At 45.1% G+C, this 21,785-nt stretch overlaps 1 long non-coding RNA gene across 1 annotated transcript in view; it reads left to right on the forward strand.

The window, feature by feature from the left end:
* Window positions 1–17,833, forward strand: part of LOC110352013 (uncharacterized) — a 55,363-nt gene extending 37,530 nt beyond the window's left edge. Inside the window, exon 4 of the long non-coding RNA XR_002400325.4 lies at window positions 16,415–17,833. This is a non-coding gene — a long non-coding RNA (uncharacterized lncRNA). The remainder of the gene's footprint in view (window positions 1–16,414) is intronic.
* Window positions 17,834–21,785: the final 3,952 nt, after the last annotated feature.

Raw genomic sequence — 21,785 nt, forward strand, 5'->3', positions numbered from 1 at the left:
CAGAAAGGGACACCTCATGTAGAAGTGCCTTTGGGATGTCCCAAAAAAAAACACCTCAAGAGACAACGATTTGTTTTACTTCCATCTCACACAGAGGAGCAGTACAAACAGAGATGACCAAAATTCTGTGCGCACCCTCAGCATGGAAATGAACCGCAGCCCTCGTGCTGAGCTCTCCTACCACCTTCTGCATACAGCAGGCTGAGGAAGTAGAAAGATAGGCTGGGATAAAGGCAGCACAGAGAAGCTTGTATTGCCTCCTACCACCATCTATTTACCATTCCCTGAATCAACATCCCCCTTCCGTGGCTCCAAAATTAAGCCACAACTTTAAACTCGGAATGTTTAAAGAAAGGAGGGGGAAAATAAGTGTCTGGGCCATTCTTCAAAAGCCCCGTGTAAACACTGGGTGACCCATTCCTTGTTCTTTTCCTAACCTGGCTGAACTCTGGAAGCAAGCAATAAACAGCAAAGGTTAATTAAATCCATTTCTAAGTTTAACACCCCTGGCTCCCCACCCTGTCCTAACCAGACTTTGGGGGCTGTGTGCTATGGGCAAATATAACCTGGTTTGAATTCTGAAACATGATTTCAGGCTTCCTTTGGAGACAAAGAAAACTGATTTCTATATGCTGAAATGAGTCATTCAAGACAGGGAACCTAATTAGGGTTGCAGCGGCAGCTAATTTCCCCACCAAAAAGAAATTTTGAGCACTAAAGAATGAAGTGCTAGTTCCGGGCAGCAGCACCAGGCACTCAGTGTAATTATAATTTATGTGGCCCTCACTGCTGTAGTAGTTAAGTGCTTGACAAGAACCAAGGGATTTGCTCTGAGGTAGGGAAAACTTTTCTTCTCTTTTACAACCAGGGAACCACAGCGCAGAGATGAAACGACCTGCCCCAGACTGTTCAGTGGAGCTGGCCAAGCTGGATTCAGGTCGTGCTAGTCCATCACTAACACTTTCAGCAGGAGCTTCAGACCTTGATTTTGCCCTTGCCTCTGCCCTGCTCACAGTCCTGAGAAATCTTGATCCTCCTTTTGAGCAGGGCAAGGAAGGGAAGGAGCAGCCTTCCCCTCAGCAGCAGGGCCAGGTTTCCCCAGCTCCAACCCCAGATTATTTGAGTGGCTGAATCCCACCCCTTTCCTGAGAAACTCATACCTGACCTAGACTTGCCACCATTCTGATGCCTCACCGGGATGCCAGGTACAGAAGCGGGATTAGATGTGAGTAACCCTAACGTCCCCCTGGCTCACAAAATTACACCACGGGCTGCCCTGTATCCTATTTTGTCACTCCAATAATTGTGTAATTCAAAGCTTTTCTGTGAATCCATGGGGAACATTAGTTCTTGCAAAAGAAGCAGCATAGATCTGGGGTATCTTCGGGAGGGGCGAGGAAATACTGATTTGCTTCAATGAAAATATTTTCTGTAGGAAAGCAAAACCCAGGCTGCAAATATACAGTGGAAAGTCTCTTCTTTCTCAATCTGAGGCATGTTGGGTTTTGTGCTGGGGAGCCAATACTAGCCAGAACCCCTCGGAGGCCAGCAGAGGCTGCAGCTTTTGCCACTGCTCATGAGCTACATATTGAGCCAAATGGGAAAAGGCCAAATCCGTTTAGGAATAGGGCTGAAATAATGCCTGCAAATGCTAGGCTCCAGCTGCAGTTGCCTGCACTGGTACAGGAGGGCTGGGAGGCTTGCGGCAGGGCCAGGTGCCTGCTTCCATCAGTTCTGGTGCAGCTCAGAGACGTGCAGCCTCCAGGCGGTTTGGCATCGCGTGGAGGTTTCCTCCAGCCAAGGAGCTTAGCACTGCCTGAGGCTTTCCTCTGGGCCCCAAATCCGCTTTCTGTCTTGGGGGCTTTGTTCAGTTTTGGAGGTCAGCCTAGAGCAGGCTGAGCAGCTGGATAGGGTTTCACTTTCGCCATAAGAGGATATCTTTGCTGTAGGAAGCCCTTACAATAACTCTGTAAACATGAATGAACATGTTTCCCTGATAATGTCAAGTGAAAAATCCCATATTTTTCTCTTTCTTAATGAGCAAGTCTTGCCCTTCAGTGTCTCTGACCTGGAGCACATGCTATTGCTGTTGGGTGACAGTGCTGTAATCCCATTCTTGTACTTGATTTATGGAGGCAGGGCCTGGGGCTGCGTTGGGTCAGGGCCCCGTTACGCTAGATACTGTACGAGCTCCTAATGAGGGAGAGAGTCTGTACCTCATGGACATGGGATGACAGTGAAAAAGAAGACCCAGAGGCTGAACCTGGAGCGGAGCTGATGTTTCCTGGATCCTGGAGTTATATCCCAGCTGCTGACTTTGTTGCCCTTATAAATATTCCTGACTTTCTGTGGTTCTAGCTCTGGCGCCAGAATAGCCTTGTATTTGCAGTCGTTTCACCTAATGGGTCAAGCAGCAGTCATTTGACGCACAGACACAACAGTGGGTTTAAACAACACATATGAACTTGATTATGGTTTCCTAGGAGGAGAGAACCACATCTTCTGCTATGCTTTGGGCATGATTCAGGGGATGCTTTTTTCCAGCTCCTCAGGTTGAGAGCGCCTGTGTGAATATAACCACAGTGACGCACGGGGCTAAAGGAAGGATGGGTCCAGCAATTAAATAGAAAAATCTGCTTAATTAGATAGAAAAAGAAGTATGCCTTATTAATGACCTCAGGCAAGATGCTGATGAGCTCTGCGTGGTGCCCCAAAGGTTAGCACGGGCTGCCTCTTATGGCCGTCACGTGAACAGGAAACCGGGGCAGACGGCAGAGCACGGCTTTCACATTTAATGGGATCTCCCTCCTCTCCAAGAGGAACAACACGAAGCAAATGGACCATCCAGCGCTGTCTGCAGCTCGTGTGTGGTCTGCGAGCGTAACTACGTGTGCATCCCGTAAGGATGCTTACTTGAGGGGTGCTTTTTGGCTGGTGGGAGAGCAGCCATGCTGAAGGTGAGTGGAAAGTGGCACCTCAGCAGACTCTTCTGCCATGTCAGGACAGCACCGGTCTGCAAATTTTATTTCATGCTAATATATTATAAATACTTCATGCTAAACTGTGGGGACTGCAGTGAAGAAAAGGAGAGAGCATTCCCCAGATCCAAACATCTCCATACAACCCTGGTCTTTCCTTTTCCTTACCAGCCTGCCTCACACCTCTGTTACGTAGGCTTAGCCTACAGCAGCTCCCTGGGCTGGGCAATCCCTCTCCAACAACCTCTTGCTGTGACAGGGGCCCCCAGTGCTGTGCATTTTCCTCACATCCATTGCCACCAGCAGAATGTGGGAGAACCTTGGGGAAACCGCACAGAAGCCTGTCTCCACTCTGCTCTGAAAGCAGACTAAATTTTGGGAAGGGGAGAGGGCAGAGGGAGGAAGGAAGAACAAATCCTCTTTCACCCTGTGATGTGCACACGTTTTCCGCTCGCCTCCTTATTCTAAGCTCTCTCACCTCACTCCTTTCCCTGTTCCCTAATAATTCCAATAAATGTCAGATCCAATCTCACTTAATGAAATGTACACCTATTAAATGAACGAAGTGGAAAAATGGCCCACCCTGACTCCCTGCCTCGAGACCCAGCTGCAATGCCGGCTTTTTACCACGCAATCAGATGATTTTTACCAGGTCCCCAGGAAATTTCTAGTACTATAAACAAATTTTAAAAATCCCGTGGGACTTTCAGCTTGCTTCATGAAGGAACCCTGAGATGTTATTCAATACTTGGAGCCGTTTGGTTCATGAGTGATCCCAAAACACTAACCAAAGGCAACATAATGTGATAGGTATTTACAACATAACCATTATCTTATCAGAACTTCAGGTACAGCTGTAAATAGCCTGTTCCAGCTGGGCAATCTGCTGAGTTAAATGGGTTCTACTTTTAGAAGCAGGAACTAGAGAACATGTGCCATTTAAACAGAGATTCGCTTGCACCTGGGGGATGGATACTCAAAGAGCAGACCCCGGCCACGGAGGAGGTCCATACTCGACAAAATGTGGCTCCCTCCCTCTGACGCAGCAGGCTGGGTTCACGCAGAGCACACTGCTTGTACGGGCGCTTTGTTGACAGAGTCCTGTTAGCAGCTCACTGAGCGTAGAGAATTGCTGTGCTGTTCCCTGGATCAGAGGTAGTTTTTCTACGGTCAGCCAGCAACAAAAAGACAGGCAAGGCTAAAGGTGGAAAGAAAAGAGACCACACTGGAAGCAGTAAGAAGAAAGGAAGGGGGCAGAGAGGGATGGAGAAAGGAGGAGAACTTGAAAAACAAGGCCAGAGAAAGAGTACTTGCTATGGGAAAAAGCTTTGCCACTGCTTCCCTGGCTATGACCTGCCTGAATGGGACAAGGTGTTTACTCTCCGCACGCTGCGATACATCGTGTGCCAGGCAAAAAAGGCTGGTCCTCCACACCCTGGCAGTAGCATCGCTTTTGTAGAGTGTCAGCAGGAAACAAGTCTGCTAAAGTTAAGACTCAGTCCTTGGGCTTAAAAGGAGCCTGATGAAGATTCAGAATCAGATTGTATCGACTTTAAGTTTGTCTAGAAACATTTCAGAGAAACAGCAGAAGGTTATATCTCTGAGAAGAGGGAAATTCACTGCCCATTCCAGCCTGATGGAGATTAGTCTCCAGTCCTTCTGAAACATCCCAGAGGCGACTGTACAAGAGTTGTCCTGGCAGAAGATGCTATCGACCATTTTGATGGGCTTGCTGGATAAAACTGAACCTTGCTCATTCATGGCTATTTGGCAGCTGATCTTTTGGAGAGTGGGGGATTTACTGTGACACACCACAAGGGAAGATTGCTGGGAGAAGAGGACTTGAGCTGACAATAACATCAGGGGTTTGGGAGTCCAGTGAAACCAGTACTTGGAAGTGTTAACAAGCAGTGAGCCAGGGGTAGTGAATCTACTTACATATGCATACCAGGGCACAAAAACTGTGCCAGGGTAAACAGAAGGCAAAGAGCAGATTAGTTTGCAATAAACATGGAAGCAATTGCAACAGAAAACAATGAGCTCGACAAAAGCGATTTAGTTACAAATTTTCAATAAAAGCATCCCATATAACAAAACTATGCTGCTTTTGGCAGACTGCAAAGACACGCAAAACCAAAGTGTATTTATGAACATATGGCTGGGGGGACAAAAACTTGGAATCATTCGGTTTGATGATGAGAAAGAAAGTGAAGTTCTTCAGGTTTCCATTTACATGTACACAACAAAGGTAGAGAGCAGGCCACTTTGTGACGTTGGGGTGAGATGGACACCATCACGTTCTGAAATATTGTCTGTACCAGCAGAGACTTTCTACTTTTATAATCAAGATAAAATGGCAATGTAGTCATATGCGATCACAGAGGATGGAAAGAGTCCATGTTGCCAAGCTACTCGGGATGTTTACAGAAGGGCAGATACTAATCAGGACGTAGAGAGCAGAGGAAGCCCAAGACACTAGCGTATCTGGGTTGAATCAAAGTTTACAAATGCAGATCCATATAACTTGTTCACCAAACAGATGCAGCATCTCTTTTTTAAAGAGCTGGTGGGTGGCCTTTACTGCTTTGAGAAGGATTAAAACCAACATAAATATTGTCACTGGGGGGAAAACCCAAGCGACTATCAAACTATGAGAAAGAATTGAGTCCTACAGAGACAGAGAAAGATGATAAACTTTACCTTAATTTTGGGCATTTTCTGAGTGAATAGACACCAGCTGGGCAAAAAAACATTCCAAACATCTCTTCCCCAGTCTGAGATGGTCTGGGTAGTGTCAGAACTTGATGAGGAGATGAGCTGGGATGAAAATGGTCCATAGCTGGAAGCAGGAGTAAGCCTGTTGTGCAACAGGAGGAAGCTGAGATCTTTCTGGGAGGGGAAATGCACACATGTGGGAGGACGAAATTTAGGAGCACAGGTACCATGGTAAGAGATATTCTGCTGTTCATTTTACTTATACCATACAAAATGGCATAGCTGCAGGGGCAAATGGCTGCTGTGCCTTGTGGCAATGTCACTTAAGCAGCCAATGCCCACTGCCCACAGCAGATGTGTGGGATTTGAGCTCACGGTAGCTAGTGAATGGGCTGCATTGAGGACTCTATTTTTCCAGGACTGTCTATAACAGGACGTACAAAGCCGGATTCCTCCTGATATACATGTAGATATCCTAAGCAAGGGTTTTTCCTTTGTCAATGGTTTCTTTCTGCAGCTTGTCTCTCAATGGCCAGCCTGGCTGGGCAATCATGTATGGAAAAATAGGATAGCAAGCTGTCATAATTTAGCTTCCTTACCCCCTTTCTGGGGGTGTCAGGGTCACCACCCATCCTCAACCCCTCAGCCTGGGGCTAATCTTCAGCTTTTCCCTTGCATAAGGGTCTGAGGGGGCTCCTTAGAGGCTGCATGGCTTGGACAGGATGGTGAGGGACATGGGGTGGGATGAAGTGAGTATACAGGTGTGCCTGAGCAAGAGTGTTTTGGGGGTGATGTTACAGCCTCAGTCTAGAGGCTGTCTGCTGTAGGAGAAACCTCTTGCTCCTGACAGAGATGGAAGAAGGTCTGTGCACAGAGGGCATGGCAGGGAGAAGCACGAAGGTAATTCGCAAAGGGTGGCTGAAGCATGAAAAGGGAGCTGTGTGGCGAAGCCAGGATGACGTGTGCCTAAATAGCGGACGTCAGCGTGCAACACAGTGAGGTCCTTCAGGAGGTAACACAGGGAGCTCTTTTAAACACACACATACACGCACGCACAAAAAGAACAATTTATGGTTGTGTCAGACTCACGACTGGGCTTCTCATTAAAATTAATGAGGTAACGTCTCAGAGGCATTCTGAAACGGATGCTTCCCAGAGAGCAAGGGAAAGAAAGACCTCTATCACTTTGAAATACCTACTTAGCAAAATCAATTGCAAATTTTACTTGCTACGACCATGCATCAAACTCATGCCAAGAGCATCAAACTCATGCCAAGAGCATAGGACACTGTTTAAACTCATAAGCAACTGGCCTTTCTTCAGTCATTTTTGTTACAATGATGAAGATTCAATGGCCAGACTCATGCAGAAAATACACATAATGCAATCTGTCTGGGAGAGGTACCAGACTGGTCCTATTTCATATCATTTTTGTGTTTACATGGAGGTGAGGACTAGATTGCTGTTAATACTTTTTAATCTTTTCTTTCATCTACAGAGACGAAGAAATGAGGGGAGATTAGTGGCAGAATGGTGTGCAACTGCTGGTTGCAATGACTACTAGCACACTAGAACTGAACCCAGAAGACCTTGGTCTTCCTATCCGACTGCTGTCTTAAATAGCTGTGAAACTCCAAGCAGAAGTGTTTGTCCTACCCCCTCCCTTCCTTTCCTGGAACCAGTGGCTGATCTGTGAAGAAAAAAACAGTTTTCCTAACCCAGCTAATCTGCAGTGCAGACCTTTGTTACTTAACAGAAATTAGTACCTCTTCTGTGGCAGACAAAGTGGCTGATCAATACAAATCCACGCAACAAAATGTTCTGTCCATTTTTTTTCTGTAAAAGACGGTTTTGCTTTTGTTGCGGCGCCTCGTGTTGAAGTTGCAGAGCTGGTCACTTTGTTAGGAGATGCCGAGCGTGAGGAATGCCTCTGCCTTGTGCTGCTCTCTGGTTACATGAGCACACGTTGTATTTTGGTATGACCTCTGCCTCCTTCAGCACACAGAGTGGGCTGATCTGGGAAGAAGCCAGGCTGTGGAGGGGGAAGCTGCTCTGGATTACCTGCCCTGAGTGGCACTGATGCCATCTGCATGGGTTTCATGGCAGGAGCAGCAGGGAATATCCCATAGGTGAGGCAGAGGGATGCTGTGCTGGAGAAACAGATGCTCTCCTGCCTCTCTGGGCAGCTGCAGAGTCCATTCAGACCAGACTTTGTCTGTCACTCACCGCAGGCTGTGTTTTTTATGCAGGTAATGCTTGTGGCAGTGCTGAGCATGCACACCTGGAAGGGAAATCAGTGGGAGCTGTATGCTGAATGCATAAAATGCTGTAAGCTTGCCAGCGGTTTTGGGAAATATAAGCCCTGAGTGCCTTCATTTTGGAAGCAACAATTAGTGAGAAACTTCTGGCAACTTTGACCTCTCTCTTTTGTTATGGGGTTGCACCATCCCCTCTCACATGCATGCCATGGAGAAATAGACATCAAGAGTTTGAAGCTCTCTGGTTTGAGGGCAAGGTCACAAGGGAATTCATTAATGCTGTCTACCTGGCAAAACAGAACAAACAAAACTCAACCAACCAACCAACCACCACCAACAAAACCAGGAAGAATCAGTGGAAAACAGGCCTGCAGGTGATGCACTGCGTAAGGAGGGCAAATAGCTAAGCTGAATAATTATGCATACAGTTAGAACAGTGGAAGCCCTGTGGAAAAGGGGTATGGGATTGTGAAATTAAGTTCTCTACAGATCCATATGCTCAAGGTTGAGCATGCAGATTGCAGAGGCAATGTGAAGTCTGTAGAAAACAACTTCTGTCTGGCAGGTTTCGCTGGATGCATGTTTGCTCACTGTAGGGGCTCGCATGCTAAACAATAAGTGGACATGGAAAAACATCCCCTTCCCCACCAGCTAAACATCTTTCTCATGTCTCCCTGTCTTACATGCTACATGATTTAGGAAAGTCCTTAATCAAGATGCCCTGTTCTGTATTTAAGAATTGGTCTAACTCTCCTCGTACCTGTGTGTTGGCTTCTTGGCTGCTTGCTGTTTTGTCCCTGCTGTATCAACCTCTCTGTTTTACTGCGTAAAAGAAGCAGATTCTGAAGTTTATACTCACTTTTCCAGTTCACATATATCAGGAAATGGGAGATGCTGGTCTTTCTCCTTCTGCATATTCTCAAAGACAGCACAGAGCCTCTTCAACGTGATATATCAGTAATTTAATTTAAACTGGAGAATTATCTTTCAATATATATCATCAGTATATTTGAGTTTCTTTTTATATCAATTTGATAAAATTAAACTGGGCCTGCTTTCTGCAAGTGTCCTGGATATTTTCTGTTCCTGTTATAATTGTAACATCTATTTATTGTACATTAAAAAAAAAAAGAGGCCAGGGAGAAGTCTATGCTACCCGCTGTAGTCTGACTGTCATCAAACCTTGTCTCACTTCTCCAACCTTTTGCAGAGTTTAACAGTATCAGACACATGGGAGCCTACAGTCATTTCATTAATAACTCAAAAAATGCAATAATGCTCGAAAAAGAGAAACATTTCCTAACTTCCTAGCTCAAGCCAGTACAAATAAAATTGCTGGATAACAGGAAATGCTGAAGAGCTGAAAGTGGTCCATCATCCCGTCCTTGGTCAGCTGGTTCTTATCCTGTCCCTGGTTCTCACTTCATGTTTGGGTCCCTTTCTGTTACCATAACTTCTGTTCTTATGGGAACAGCTGGTCAAGCCTTCTGCCCTCTGGCAAACCTATTTTTCCTTCTCCAATGGCTGCTGTTTTCCTCAGTCTCTTCTTCAGGTGTCCTTCACTCTCCTCACCCAAAGGCCTGTCTATAAAGCAGTCTTGGATGTACACATCTGTAAATCTTGTGTTGTCTGTAGAGCACCTTCCTTCCCTTCCTCATGAGACCAGTGTATTGGCCATATGAATTTCTGTCTGACAGCATCCTCTTCCCTGAGCTGTGAAAGGTGATATTTCATGGCAGCACCCAATGATGTTCTGTCAGCATATCTGAAGATAATTTTATGTCCATGGCAGCTTGTGGTGTCATCCTAATTGTTACTGACTCTTGTTGAATCTTCTCACTGCTGCCATCTTCATTTCATCCTCACTATCCTCCAGGTAGACACAGCCATTGCTCCCTTTCTTTCTCAGCCCTTCCTCTGGGCTCAGCGATTCCCTGCCTGTCAGCTGTGATCAAGGGCAGGAGGTGTCCATCTGTGGCTCATACCTCAGCCCTGCTGCCTGCTTTGGGACTGAGCTTGCTTTTCAGCTCCTTTCTGACATCCTAAGAGTCACCCTCTAGCTCAGAGTGCCTATTTGCCCTGGACTATTCAGTCTTATGAAAGAATCAGCACTCTTGTTGTCAGAGGGAAAGAGAAAGAAAGATGAGTGGGCCAACACTTGAGGGTTTCGTTCCTGCACAGGTGAGTTTGAAGGAAGCCTTGGGGTTTTATCTGCAAAGTGGCAAACCAGCGTCTCGGCAGCAGCCCAGGACCCACGCCTGATTATTTCCTCTTTGAGTAAGTGCTCTGGCATAAGGGTGTGGATGTTGGCAAGATGTCTGGGAAAGGATTTTGGATACATCACCAGCCCAGATTCCCAGGGAGAAGAAGCGTGTGGACTGCTGTGTGGCAAAGCTGCAGGCTACAAAGCACACTTGTGGTGTTGAGTCCAAGGCAAACAGGCCCTAAGAAGCATTCTGGCTGGTGTGCCCATATTGCTGGGCCAGCCCTGCTGGCAGAGAAGCCAAAGAGAAGAAATCATGTCTCCATTGTATTGTCACTGCTTGCCATGGTACCCAGGCACCTCCTGTGTTCGGCAGTGGAGGACTGCAGACAGCTTGGGGATGAAACGCTGCTTGCTTGGTAGGAGAGAAAACATCCTCCAGCAGCAGGTAAGAAAGCAAAATTTCTTTCCCCTCTCAGTCTGGCTGGTCAGTATCATAGTTTTGAGTCCTTTACATTTTAACTGCTCTACCTCTTTTGAAATGTGACTTCTATTTGGTGACCCTCCTGCACTGAATGTTGGTGTTACCCAGGTACAATTTGCCTGCTGCTGTGCCGCTGTGGCCCTGCATCCCCAAGGAGTCCTCTCCTCAAACACTGCAGATGCAAAGTCAAACAGTGTTAGACTGTGGCTCCTCTGCTCCCTCCCAGGATAAGGTGTTAGTGGGAGTGATGATTACATGCCATGGCTGGAAAGACTTGTCCAGCTCTGGAAGAGATGTGGCTCCTGCTGGTGGGCATTGGGGACTAGGCCATGCCATTCAGCCACATCCATATGCTCAGCGGCTGCTGGGATGACCTGTGTAAGTGCATGTGCAGTGGTCAGTGGAAATCACGAGACACCCTCTGGACTGAGACACCCCGGCAGAATAATGAAGCATACGAAGGTTAGTGACTTTCTCAAGCCAGTGGCTGGGAGATATCCAAGGAATGCAATGGGAATATGACTGCTGGGATACTGCCAGCAACTCAGGATCACATGCCTACGTGATGCTTAATATGCCACACGGTGCCTTTGGGCATCCGATGCCAAGCGAGACCTTCATCCCTGGAGCTGGGCTCTGCACCATGCAGAATTTGGAGCGGGGCTCATCCTGCCCTTTGTGCCTCACCTGGGAGCTTAAGCAGCTAAAGGAGGGACAGGGTGCCAGGTGGTTCTCTTCAGCTCTTGGTGCAGGTGTGGAGGGAAGAATACGCCCTCTCCTCTGCTCTCCATCTCCTCCCCTCTCCAAGGTTTTCATGTTGTGTATTGCCTGGGGGCCCTCTGTGTACCCTAGCAAGGTCCTCCATGAAGGTGTGAAGTCAGCTCTGGCATTTGGAAACCAGCCAGGACCACTGGTGGCCATGCCCACATCCAATGCCAGTCTGGTGACCACCATTTCCTTTGCATCAGAGTATTTTGAATGAGATGCAGGTCTTTCAAGGAGGCAACACGACCATGGAGCTACAGCTAAGTCACTGTGGGCAGGTAGAGGAAGAAATCTTTCTGCTCTGATACCTTCTTTGAGGCTGAACAAACTTGATCTGCTTCCTTTCCCTCAACCTTCAAGAGAGATTTTGTCTACAGGGTGTTTGTGCTCTTATCAGCTTTGTTAAAGGCATCTTACCTGAGGCTGACAGCACCCTCTTCCGTCCCTCCAGCAGCTCCTTTTTTATCATCCAAAGGCAACGGGTGTGTTATCAGGCAATGGTTTTGTTAAATCATGAGATTACCTCAACTCACATTTTAAAATGCATTTTTCTAACCCTAGAAGGTTCAGAAGAAATTTTAATACTTTGAAACACCTAGATTTCAGCATTAGCATGCAAATAAAAATCTTCATTTTTAAACATATTTTGAAAATCCTGCAGTTTCTTGCCAGACTTATACTTCTGGACACCTGAACTTTGTTTTTTGAACACTTCTGGGGAGCAGGACTGCACCAAGGAACAGAGATTCACAGCAAAAAAGTTTCAATAGACACACAATAACCTTCTCCATGGTGAGATCATCCTGGAAAAGCGCTTGCAAACACAGAAAATCATTTAACATGGGGGTAGGAGGAGCAGTTGCTTCCTTTTGTGAGGCTGTGAATGACAGGTTGTTCTTCTCACAGCCCTGAGACACTCAGGAGCATGAAATTGTGCTGTCGAGTAAGCACAGAGACAGGAGATACACAGAGAAATGCCTCTAGTGGAAGCTTTTGGTCTGGTCTCCGTAAATTATTTCTGTAAGCAATGTGAAGGCACTGAAACGTAACGTGAGCCAAAAAAAGATTTGTTAGATCTCTAGAATCAGGCACCGTTGTCATTCCAGGCTGTTTTTATGCAGCTCTCAGCACCGCGGGGTCCAAACTCCTAAGGTTCCCTTCGGAGCAATAATACAGATAAGAAACCTAATAGGGCTGGGAGCATAACATCCAGGAAAGCTGGTGGCCACAGAAAAGACATCAGTGATAAAAATACAGCTTCAGCAAAGGATTAGGGCAGCAAATTTTATAATAACATAGGTGTGCGGTAGATATCTTTCTAGATCTGTGGTAAGGAAGGTCTGCAAAGGAGAGATTAATTACACAGAAAGAGTTAAATAAGCTCTGCCAGAGGCAACAGAGAAGGAGAAAACCATGACAAAGTGTTGTTGTTAGCTTCGACAGTCAACATGTCATAAAAAGATCAGGGTGAAGTATTCGTAAAATTTTGAATGACAGAAGTCCACAAGGTGTGTCATTTTAAAATAGACACGGGAGCGCAAACAGAGCCCTGCACAAAGTTAACAGAGTTCACGGAAAGTAAATGGAATAAAATCACATTGCACAATAGAAGGGTGCTTCTGTCAGCCCGCCAACGATTTGAGATTTCGGTACATTACAGACAAAGAAGCCGTGACTGTAGACAGTTGTACTGTGGATGCTGCGGCTGTGCGGGTAGCCAGCCCTAAAACAAGGTAATTATTAGGGACAATTAAAGGAACAAAGGAAAATGTGCTTGACAAAACCCTTACTGTAAGAGACCACAGGCAAGTTTTCTGAGATCCAGGGGGGGACTATTGCATGCAGTTGCAAAAGAACATCCATGCATCAATACCTAGAAAAGCTCTGCCGATGGTCCTGGCAGGACCATGGGGTGAAGCACAGCCTAGGCAAGAGGGAGCAGTCTGAAAATCTCCAGAGGTTTGAGAAAAGATGGAAAGGCATTATTTTTTTATTTTTTTTTAAAGGACCTAAAGAGAAACAAGTCTTTGACTAAACCTGAGACAACTGAATGCAAAAACATTGTGGATGCAGCTCCAGCCCAGTTGGCAGCTCCTCGGGCCTGGTGCTGTTGTTTGCTTCAGTGATGCGAGCGCTTCTCCGCATGGGGTCACAATGCAGCTCCGGGAGGGACACGCCAGCTCTCAGATCCCATCTGTCCAAAGCCGGGTACCTCCTATTGCTAAAATTATAATCTGGCTGTTAGTGAATGAGCCCTGTGAATAGAATAAGCCAGTATTTGGTTATCTCCTTCGGGCTGTTCGCTCCTTGTGTTTGCCAGGACGCTGTGTGTGTTAGTGTCATTGTGTTGGATGCACACTTTCTCCCTTTTGGCAAGTTTTGCTGTGAATTCAAGAGGGAAGCAGGCAATCCATTCTCAGATTCTGCTTAGAAGAATTTTTAAAGGCCAGTACAAGCTGCTAGAGGGGAAATCTGTCAGAACGTGGATTTTAAGAAAATCACTTGATGCCAAAATTCAATGCAAGAGGACAGATGCTTTGATGTTGGTAAACCGATTCTTGGTGCTTGGATGGAGGGAACTATGGGAGCACAAAGCATTATTATTAAACCAAACACTGAGTTATTCAGAGGCATAAAACATTGAATTACAAAGGAGAAGGCCTCAAACCTTCCTTGCAAGAGCACACCAGTGCATCACTCGTGAATGTGTGGGGAAGGCTGCTGACCTTCCCGGCCAGGGAAAGGCTGTTGCCGTTCACATGGGCATTCCTGAGATCTCAGGCTATTTATCCGAAATGCTGAATTTACAAGCCACTTACCCATGAAAGGAGTAGGACCTGTGTGAGGCTTCTTAGCTGAGAAAACAAACAAACAAAGAGGAAAGAAAAAGAGGAATGAGTCCAGCCCTCTGGCTTCTTTACCACTTTTTGCCTCGGACATAAGCCATGGCTTTTAGAAGCCTCTGTGTATCTCTGGAGTGAGGTAGCACTCCTGTATGCCTTCTGGGACTCCAGCAAAGGTCAAATAATCCCAGGAGCCCCCTTCTGCCCCCTTCATCTCCCCGATGGCTCTCTTTTGAATGCAGCAGTCACAGGAACACTGCACACAGATCCTCAGCGCACATCCAGGGAAATCCATGTGCTGGCATCACCACCTTTTGAATAGGTGGGTCCCATTTATTTCACTGACACCTCACAGACCCCTGGGAGCCTTGCCAGGAGGATCCTGACATGCCCCAGAGGGCCTGTCACCAGAAAGTGCCTCCCAGCCTACTCTGAGGGTAAATGGCTTTTTTCTCCCGCATGCACTATGGAATTCACAGTCCAATTTACAAGCCCCTCTGAGCTATTACTAGTACAGCTGATAAGCCAAGAAACATTACAGAAGCTGCCCCCTGCATCTGTGATTTATATTCCTTGCTAAATATAAAACTCCCAAGGCTCGGCACATCAATATTTTGGAACAGAGCACATGGAAATATTTGATGGATTGGGGAGAACAGATCTCTTTGGCCAGTCGCTCACACTTGCCCTTTTGTGAGCAATCTGTCTTTCCCTGCAGCAGACAGTGGAATTTGGGCACAACAGCTGGAGTTCCAGTATCTCTGTGCTTTATTTGTGAGGGAGCCTGGATCTGAGCCATCCAGGCACTGGCCATCTGCAGATGCAACTGTAGCATCAAGGGTTGCAAAAGGCAGTCTGAACATTGGGGGGCTGCGTGTCCTTGTAGCTTGGGAGCCACCTCTGTAAGCACACTGTGAAGCAAATTGTGCTACAAGGACTCCATGTCTTCTCCTTCCTGTGCGCTGGGATGGTGCCTGCTTATCTGAGAGGCTGGTGTTCCCACTGTAGGCAATTTGGGCTGCCTCTCTAAGAGCAGTATCATAGCCAGGATACACTCACCAATCAAGCCCGATGGTTCTGAGTCTTCCTCTGATGAGTTTGGGAACCTGATAGGTGAGACATACTGCTTCAAAGAAAGGAAGAATGGTCATTGAATAACTGTCAGCAAGTGTGACTCCTTGGTTTGCCTAGGACAAGCAAAGCATCTGACCCATACACACATCATGACATGCAATGTAGGCGTACATCTCCAGCTGCTGTAAATCTTTTTAGCTCTTCTTCAGTCAAGGGATTTTTTTTTTTTTTTTTTTCCAGCGTAGAATCTGGCCTTGGGTGGAGCTATGCCAGATCTGCATCTCCCTGGATATGGATCTAACAAGTAACATTTCAGTTCTGCCGCAGAGGTATCCAAATTTTGGACAAATCTCTCAGCATAGCACTCATTTTATCAGCCTGTGGTATGTTGTTTTCATCAGAGGAGGAATGTAACAGAGGAAAGGTGTGTGGCTTTTTTAATATATCATCAGGTCTATCCATGTGGCAGATGTCCTCTGACCTGTCAGATGGTCAGGCTGAGCCAGTTTAAGAACTTCAGTAGAGTACGCTGTGGAAAACACACAAAACCCCTCAAAACTAGGAAAAACAACAACAAAAACAACAAAAAACAGCCCTTTCTGCAAACCCTTTCAGAGTTCCCTTTTGTGCATTCTTTAGTGTCTAACATTTATTTTGGAGTGGGGCAGAGAGGTGGATTGGCTGCATGCCTGCCTTCTGGGGTGGAGAGCTTTGCATAAAAGGAAGGAGAAAGAGAACATCAAAACCAGATTGAGAGGAAAACAAAGTCACCCCTTTGTAGAGTAAGCCCACAGCTTTGTGCAGATTCGGGCTATAATGGTTGTTTTCCAGCTATTACTATTCTGAATTTGTCCCACTGAATAGCTGAGTGGAGCGGCCATGACAGAGTAAGAATTCAGACGCTCCTAGAAGGAGGGCTGGGTTGTAACACAAAGTGGGAAGTAAAAGGTGCACGTAGTTAGTGTGTAAAACTTCTGCACGGTCCCCCATAATGCTGTGTGCAAATCGCTGCATCCCAGCACACAGATTTGAGCTAGCAGTGCAAGCGTTTTGCTCTATCTGATTGGGTTTCTCTGATGTGTTTGATTCTGCAGCATACCAGCGTCTCTCTGACACCTCCCTGAGATAAGGTCTGGTTCAGCAACCATCCTGACAAGGGAAACCCAGATCGCATCCTGGAATGCCAGTTCTGAGAAGGAAGGGTCTCACCGGAGTGCGGGAGCATAATAGTTTCTTTCTGGTCATCAAGCCTACTTTTCCATAGTCCTGGACAGATGGACAACCATTGTTGTCCATTGTGTTCCTGTTGTCTTCTCCAACAGGAACAAATATACTCTGTGTACCACCAGACATACAGGAACAGATATACTCTGTGTATCACCAGACATAAAACTGTATCATACAGGACACCCCCCAAAGTCCCGAAAATTATCCTTCAGAGAAAAAGACCTTTAACGAATGTGAAAAGGGGCAAAAGCCACAAATGGTTCAAGAAAGCAAGACTGCTATAAACTATGGCTGGAGCTGTTTTCTCTTGCAAAAGCAAATGTGTTATGTAAAACTGCAGCAAAGCTCTAACTTTCTTCTGGAGAGGCGTACCAGATCCCTGCAGTGTGCCTTCACTGGAAGGGCTCCTGGAGCCACCTGTTCATTGAGTAGTAGGCACGTTGCCAGACAATAAATCAGCAGAGCTCTAAACTTCCATATAAAATTCCCAGCCTCCTCCTACCATGCCTACAGCCTGTGTTTCAGCCCGGGCACTTGTTGCTATACAGTTTGGTGAAGCCTCCAATTCCCCTTTCCCAGACACGATCTGTGAGCCAAAGCAGGTAGAGCTTTGTCCCAAAAATGTCAAACAGAAAAACATACTATGGGCAATGTCAAGTTTTCGTGTTTATACAGCCACCTCTGCTTCTAGTCAGTATAATCGGAAAATAAAATCCCTTTTCAGAGCCATCACATGTTGCCATAGCTTGTCAGCTCACAAGAAACAGCCAGGCAGTTGCATTATTACACCTTCAGTAAAGCTTCAGCAGAAGGAGACCTTCCAAAGCTAAGAACTGCAGAGTGTGCAGGTATGACCTAGGGAGACTAGGTCTAACTACCTACCTAAAACTACACCTCTGTTCTGAGCTGGTTTTCTGGCCTCCCTCTAAACTCTGGAGAAGTATAAGCTTATTCAGAGGGCAATCTCTCATGCCAAACGCATTTGTCACACCTCTCTAAGGATGGATGAGACTTTATTATTAACTGAGCTACTTCCTCTTCCAGGTCGTCAATAAAAATGTTAAATAGCAGGGGGCTCAGAGCTGATGTCTAGGGGAATTCTGCAGGAAACGTGAGCATAATGATAACTCCCCATTTAGAATGACACTTGAAAGCCTATCTGTTGACTGTTAATCAGTTTTAAAGTTGCCTTTTATTACATATTTCCTTAATAAAAATGTTGTGTGATACCAAGCCAAATGCGTCACTGAAGCTTAGGTAAATCACATCAACTCTTCCTTCCACTGACTGAGTTTGTAAATCTCCTAAATCTGAGATTACATTCTAAACTGACACAGCTTCACTTCATTGCCTTTGGGTGAGAAACAGGGGGGAAGGTGCTCCTTTCAGGAAGGAGATTGTTTTCTGAGGATCGGATACGCCACCTCTGCCATTTGAGTAAAGACCAACGGTGTTCAAAATCTCTGTGCAAAGAATACATCTGTGTACTTATGTCTATTATATATCCCTGAAAAGACAAGTGGTGGCTTCAGATCAATGACACTTTTGGTTCCAAAAGACAATATTTCAAGGAACTGGAGTGTCTTGGGCAACTGGTCCTTAGGGCTAAAGGTTTTTCAGCTATAAGACCTTCCTCTGAGAGGCTATGAAAGACTTTTAAGCCACAGGCTCCAGAAGTCCACCGAGTGCCCAACCAGGTAACTCAGTCAGAAACATACATGTTTATTGACTTCTCCTTTCTTCTATCCAATATACAGTATACATAGTTTCTTCTTTCCTTCTCTTATTTCTCTCATGAGTCAGTATGGGTTTTTTAATTTGTAAGTTTACAGTGGCTTGGACCTTGAATGTATTATTCCAAAACACATTTCATAGTTTGGAGTCAGTTGGGTCCTGCAGTTCACATATCACCAACTCATGATTTCCCATGTGTTATCCTTGTCTTAAGCCTAGGCAAGATTGTGCTGCTCAGTTGAAGAAAAATGTTCATACAAGCATCTGGCCTTGATTTGAAGACATCAAGAAATGGAGATTCCACCACCTGCACTGTCTGCTTAGTAGCTAAGCACCCGCACTATAATCCAATTTATCTGGCTTCAGCTTTCATTTGTAGATGCTTGATCTTTCTTTCCTTCTAGCTTACAGATGCCTCAAGTCATCAAATCTTCTCTCACTCTGGCTTTAGATAGACAAAACAAATGGATCTCTACAAGCACAAGAAAGATATTGGCAAACTGGAGAGGTTCCAGCAGAGGACCGCTGAAATAGCTGGCAGATGGGACATATAGTGTGTTAGGAGAGGTTGAGGGAACTGGATTTGCTCAGCCTGGAGAAGAAAAGGTAATGGGAGAGCTGCTTGTTTTTTTCCACTACCTAGTGGATGCTTATGGAGAAGATGGAGACAGGAAAAATGTCCCTCATGGAGGGACACTATGGAAGGATGAGAAGCAATAGATACAAGTTACAGCAAAGGCATTTTCTGACTGGACGTGAAGTTCTCATTGTGGAGAGTAATAAAGCATTTGAGATTGATGGAGATTTTCAAAAGTTGGGTAGACAAAGCCTTGAGCTACCTGATTAAACTTTCAAGTCTGCCCTGTTTTGAGTGGCCTGATGCAGGTCCTCGTGGCTAATTGTGACCTTTGTGGACTAATTTTTTTTTTCTTTTCTAAATCTTGCTCTATAAGACAAAATTCTCCATGCATAAAATCTTCCATGCAATTCCTTTACAAACAGCCTTCCTCAAAGTGCAAGTGTATTAAAAAAAAAAAAAAAAAGAAAGAAGAAAAAAAAAGGCAGCATTAACTGTGGCATTCTGGCATTTTTTCAACAATGCCATAAAAATATCACCTTCTTGTATGAGCCTTTTTATATCTCAAGTGGTTGTATTAGCTCTAACAGAGCCCTAGCCTTAGTAACTTCAGTTGTCCTCTTCTCTCCCTTAATCCTTTTCAGAATCACCCCTTTCCAGAATGTCATCCCTAGGTTGTATGAACGGCTTGCATTCCCTATTCCTAGATGCATATATTAGCATTTGCCTCATCAAACATGTTGTTTGAAGGGCCCAATTTATCAAGTGATACAGTCAGGCGGCATGATTGCCATGCCTTCAACACTGTTTACCCATCTGCCAGTCTTTGTGTCATCAACAAATGATTATCAGCGGTAATTTCAAGCTTCCGGCTCATTGATTAAAATGTTGAGCAGTACAGAGCCTAGTACCAATCTCACCAGCAATACATCCTCCTTCAGCAAGCACTCAGTGTTGACAGGTGGTTTAAATCTGTCAGTCAGTTTGTTCTTCATGCCATTTCACCTGTGCTGTCCTGACATTTGATTATGCTAATTTGTAATCAGACTGTTATGTGGTGCTAAGGAAGACACTTCATCAAGGACTATCACATAGTAGTTGACTAGTGACTTCACTGGCCATTCCTGTAACCTCATCGAAAGAGTGCAACTCTATTTGCTTGATGAAACATACTTTCCACAATGTCGTGTTATCGGAATTAACTGATTTTTTGTCCTTTTATTCTTTATCAGTTGAGTCCTATGTCAGTTTTTCCATTTTGCTTGGACTGGGGTTAGGGTAAGTGATCTATAGTTACCTTGCTCATCCAGCTTGCCCTGTTTGAACTGGCATCGTGTTAGTGTTCCTTCTGTTGTCTGGAATCTCCCGTTTCACAAAGCACGTTCAAAATTAATCCCAACAGACTTCAGCTAACAATTTTTTGATTCCTGAATGCAGATTATTTGGCTCTGGTGCTTTAGAAGTGCTTTGCCTCTAATAGACATTCAGCTTCCCAAGATGTTTAACACCAAAGCAGGAATATTTACTAAACCACTTCTGCCTTTTCATGATATCATTACTGCTTTTACTATCTTCACCCAGTTAATAGGCTCAGGTGATTACTGCAGTTTCTTTTGTTCTGAATATCCTTTTGAAAATGTCATTCTGGTGGCCTTGGGTTCTGCTGGCTGTGTTTTTTCTCCATACATGTAGATACTCTTACCATTTTTCTCAAGTTTTACACAGCCATTTTTTTCTCATCTGCTTGGTGATTTATTTATTTTTTTATTATTATTCCTTATGATTATTCTCAACTTTGCCACAAAGCTTTTGTCTAATGCTGCACTAGTTATTTTTGTAGGCTTCCAGCTATTGGCCATCAAATACAATTTTCCTGGACATCCTACTTTCATTCACATTTTTTTTTCTGTCTTAGCTTTTCCTTACAAACTGGTTTATTCCTAATTTACTTTGGGTTTGAGAAATTAGCTCTTTTGAAGTAACAGTTAGGGACAGCTTCTATTTGCCCATATTGAATATAATCAGGTCATCCACACTGTTCCCTTGACAACCGTCAACTCTCAGCCCAGTAATTAATTCATCTTTGTCAGAATGAAGTCCAGGAGAGTTACCACATGATGGCTCCTTGTGTTAGAAAATAGCCAATAGTTTTCCCCAAATCAGGATGTTTTCTCAGTGGCTGTCTGGAACTCCCAGTGTATGGAAGTCCCCTGTAACACAGTGTTTCTTTCCGTGCATTCTTATGGAGGCTGTGGAGTAATTCCTATTCTATGGTATGATTTTATGGCATGATTCACACAGTCCATTTTCACCGACTCTATCTTTCCTAAACAGGTTATAACCAGTTATTTTAACATTCCGATCATGCAAATTGAAACCAGCAGCTTTCAGTAATGCTGATTATATCACATTTCTTCTCACTAATGAGAATTTCCAATTCCTCTTGCCTGCTACCCAGACGACTAATGTCTACATAAAAGCAAATGGAAAACGTCTTCTCTTCACATTCTTTGTCACATGATTAAATCATTTTGCAACATGTCAAGCTTGTTTGTAGTTCCTTAACCCACAGTTCTTGCGTTGTGTAATGCCTTGATTGCTGCTAGACTCAGGCTAGGAAGATTAGTTCTCCTGCACCAGCAATGTGCTTGTCATCCTGTTTATACGGGGGATGTGACCTAGTGCCCCGCAAAACCCAGACCTTCAGTGTCATCTCCCTCAGCTAACCAGCAGTTAGTTCATTCTTGCATCCTGTCACTAATGTGACTGAAAGGATTGTTGGTGGGTTATCTGAACTTTGCTTTCCTTTCGATCCTTTCCAGTGGCCCCCAAAATCTTCTGCAATCTGTGCTGCCCCACATGATGTTGAATCACGAGCTTTTACACACCAATGAAACTTGCTAGAAGAATGTACACTCCAGTACCTA

The sequence above is a fragment of the Anas platyrhynchos genome, chromosome 3, assembly GCF_047663525.1.
Source record: "Anas platyrhynchos isolate ZD024472 breed Pekin duck chromosome 3, IASCAAS_PekinDuck_T2T, whole genome shotgun sequence".
NCBI classification, from domain to species: domain Eukaryota; kingdom Metazoa; phylum Chordata; class Aves; order Anseriformes; family Anatidae; genus Anas; species Anas platyrhynchos.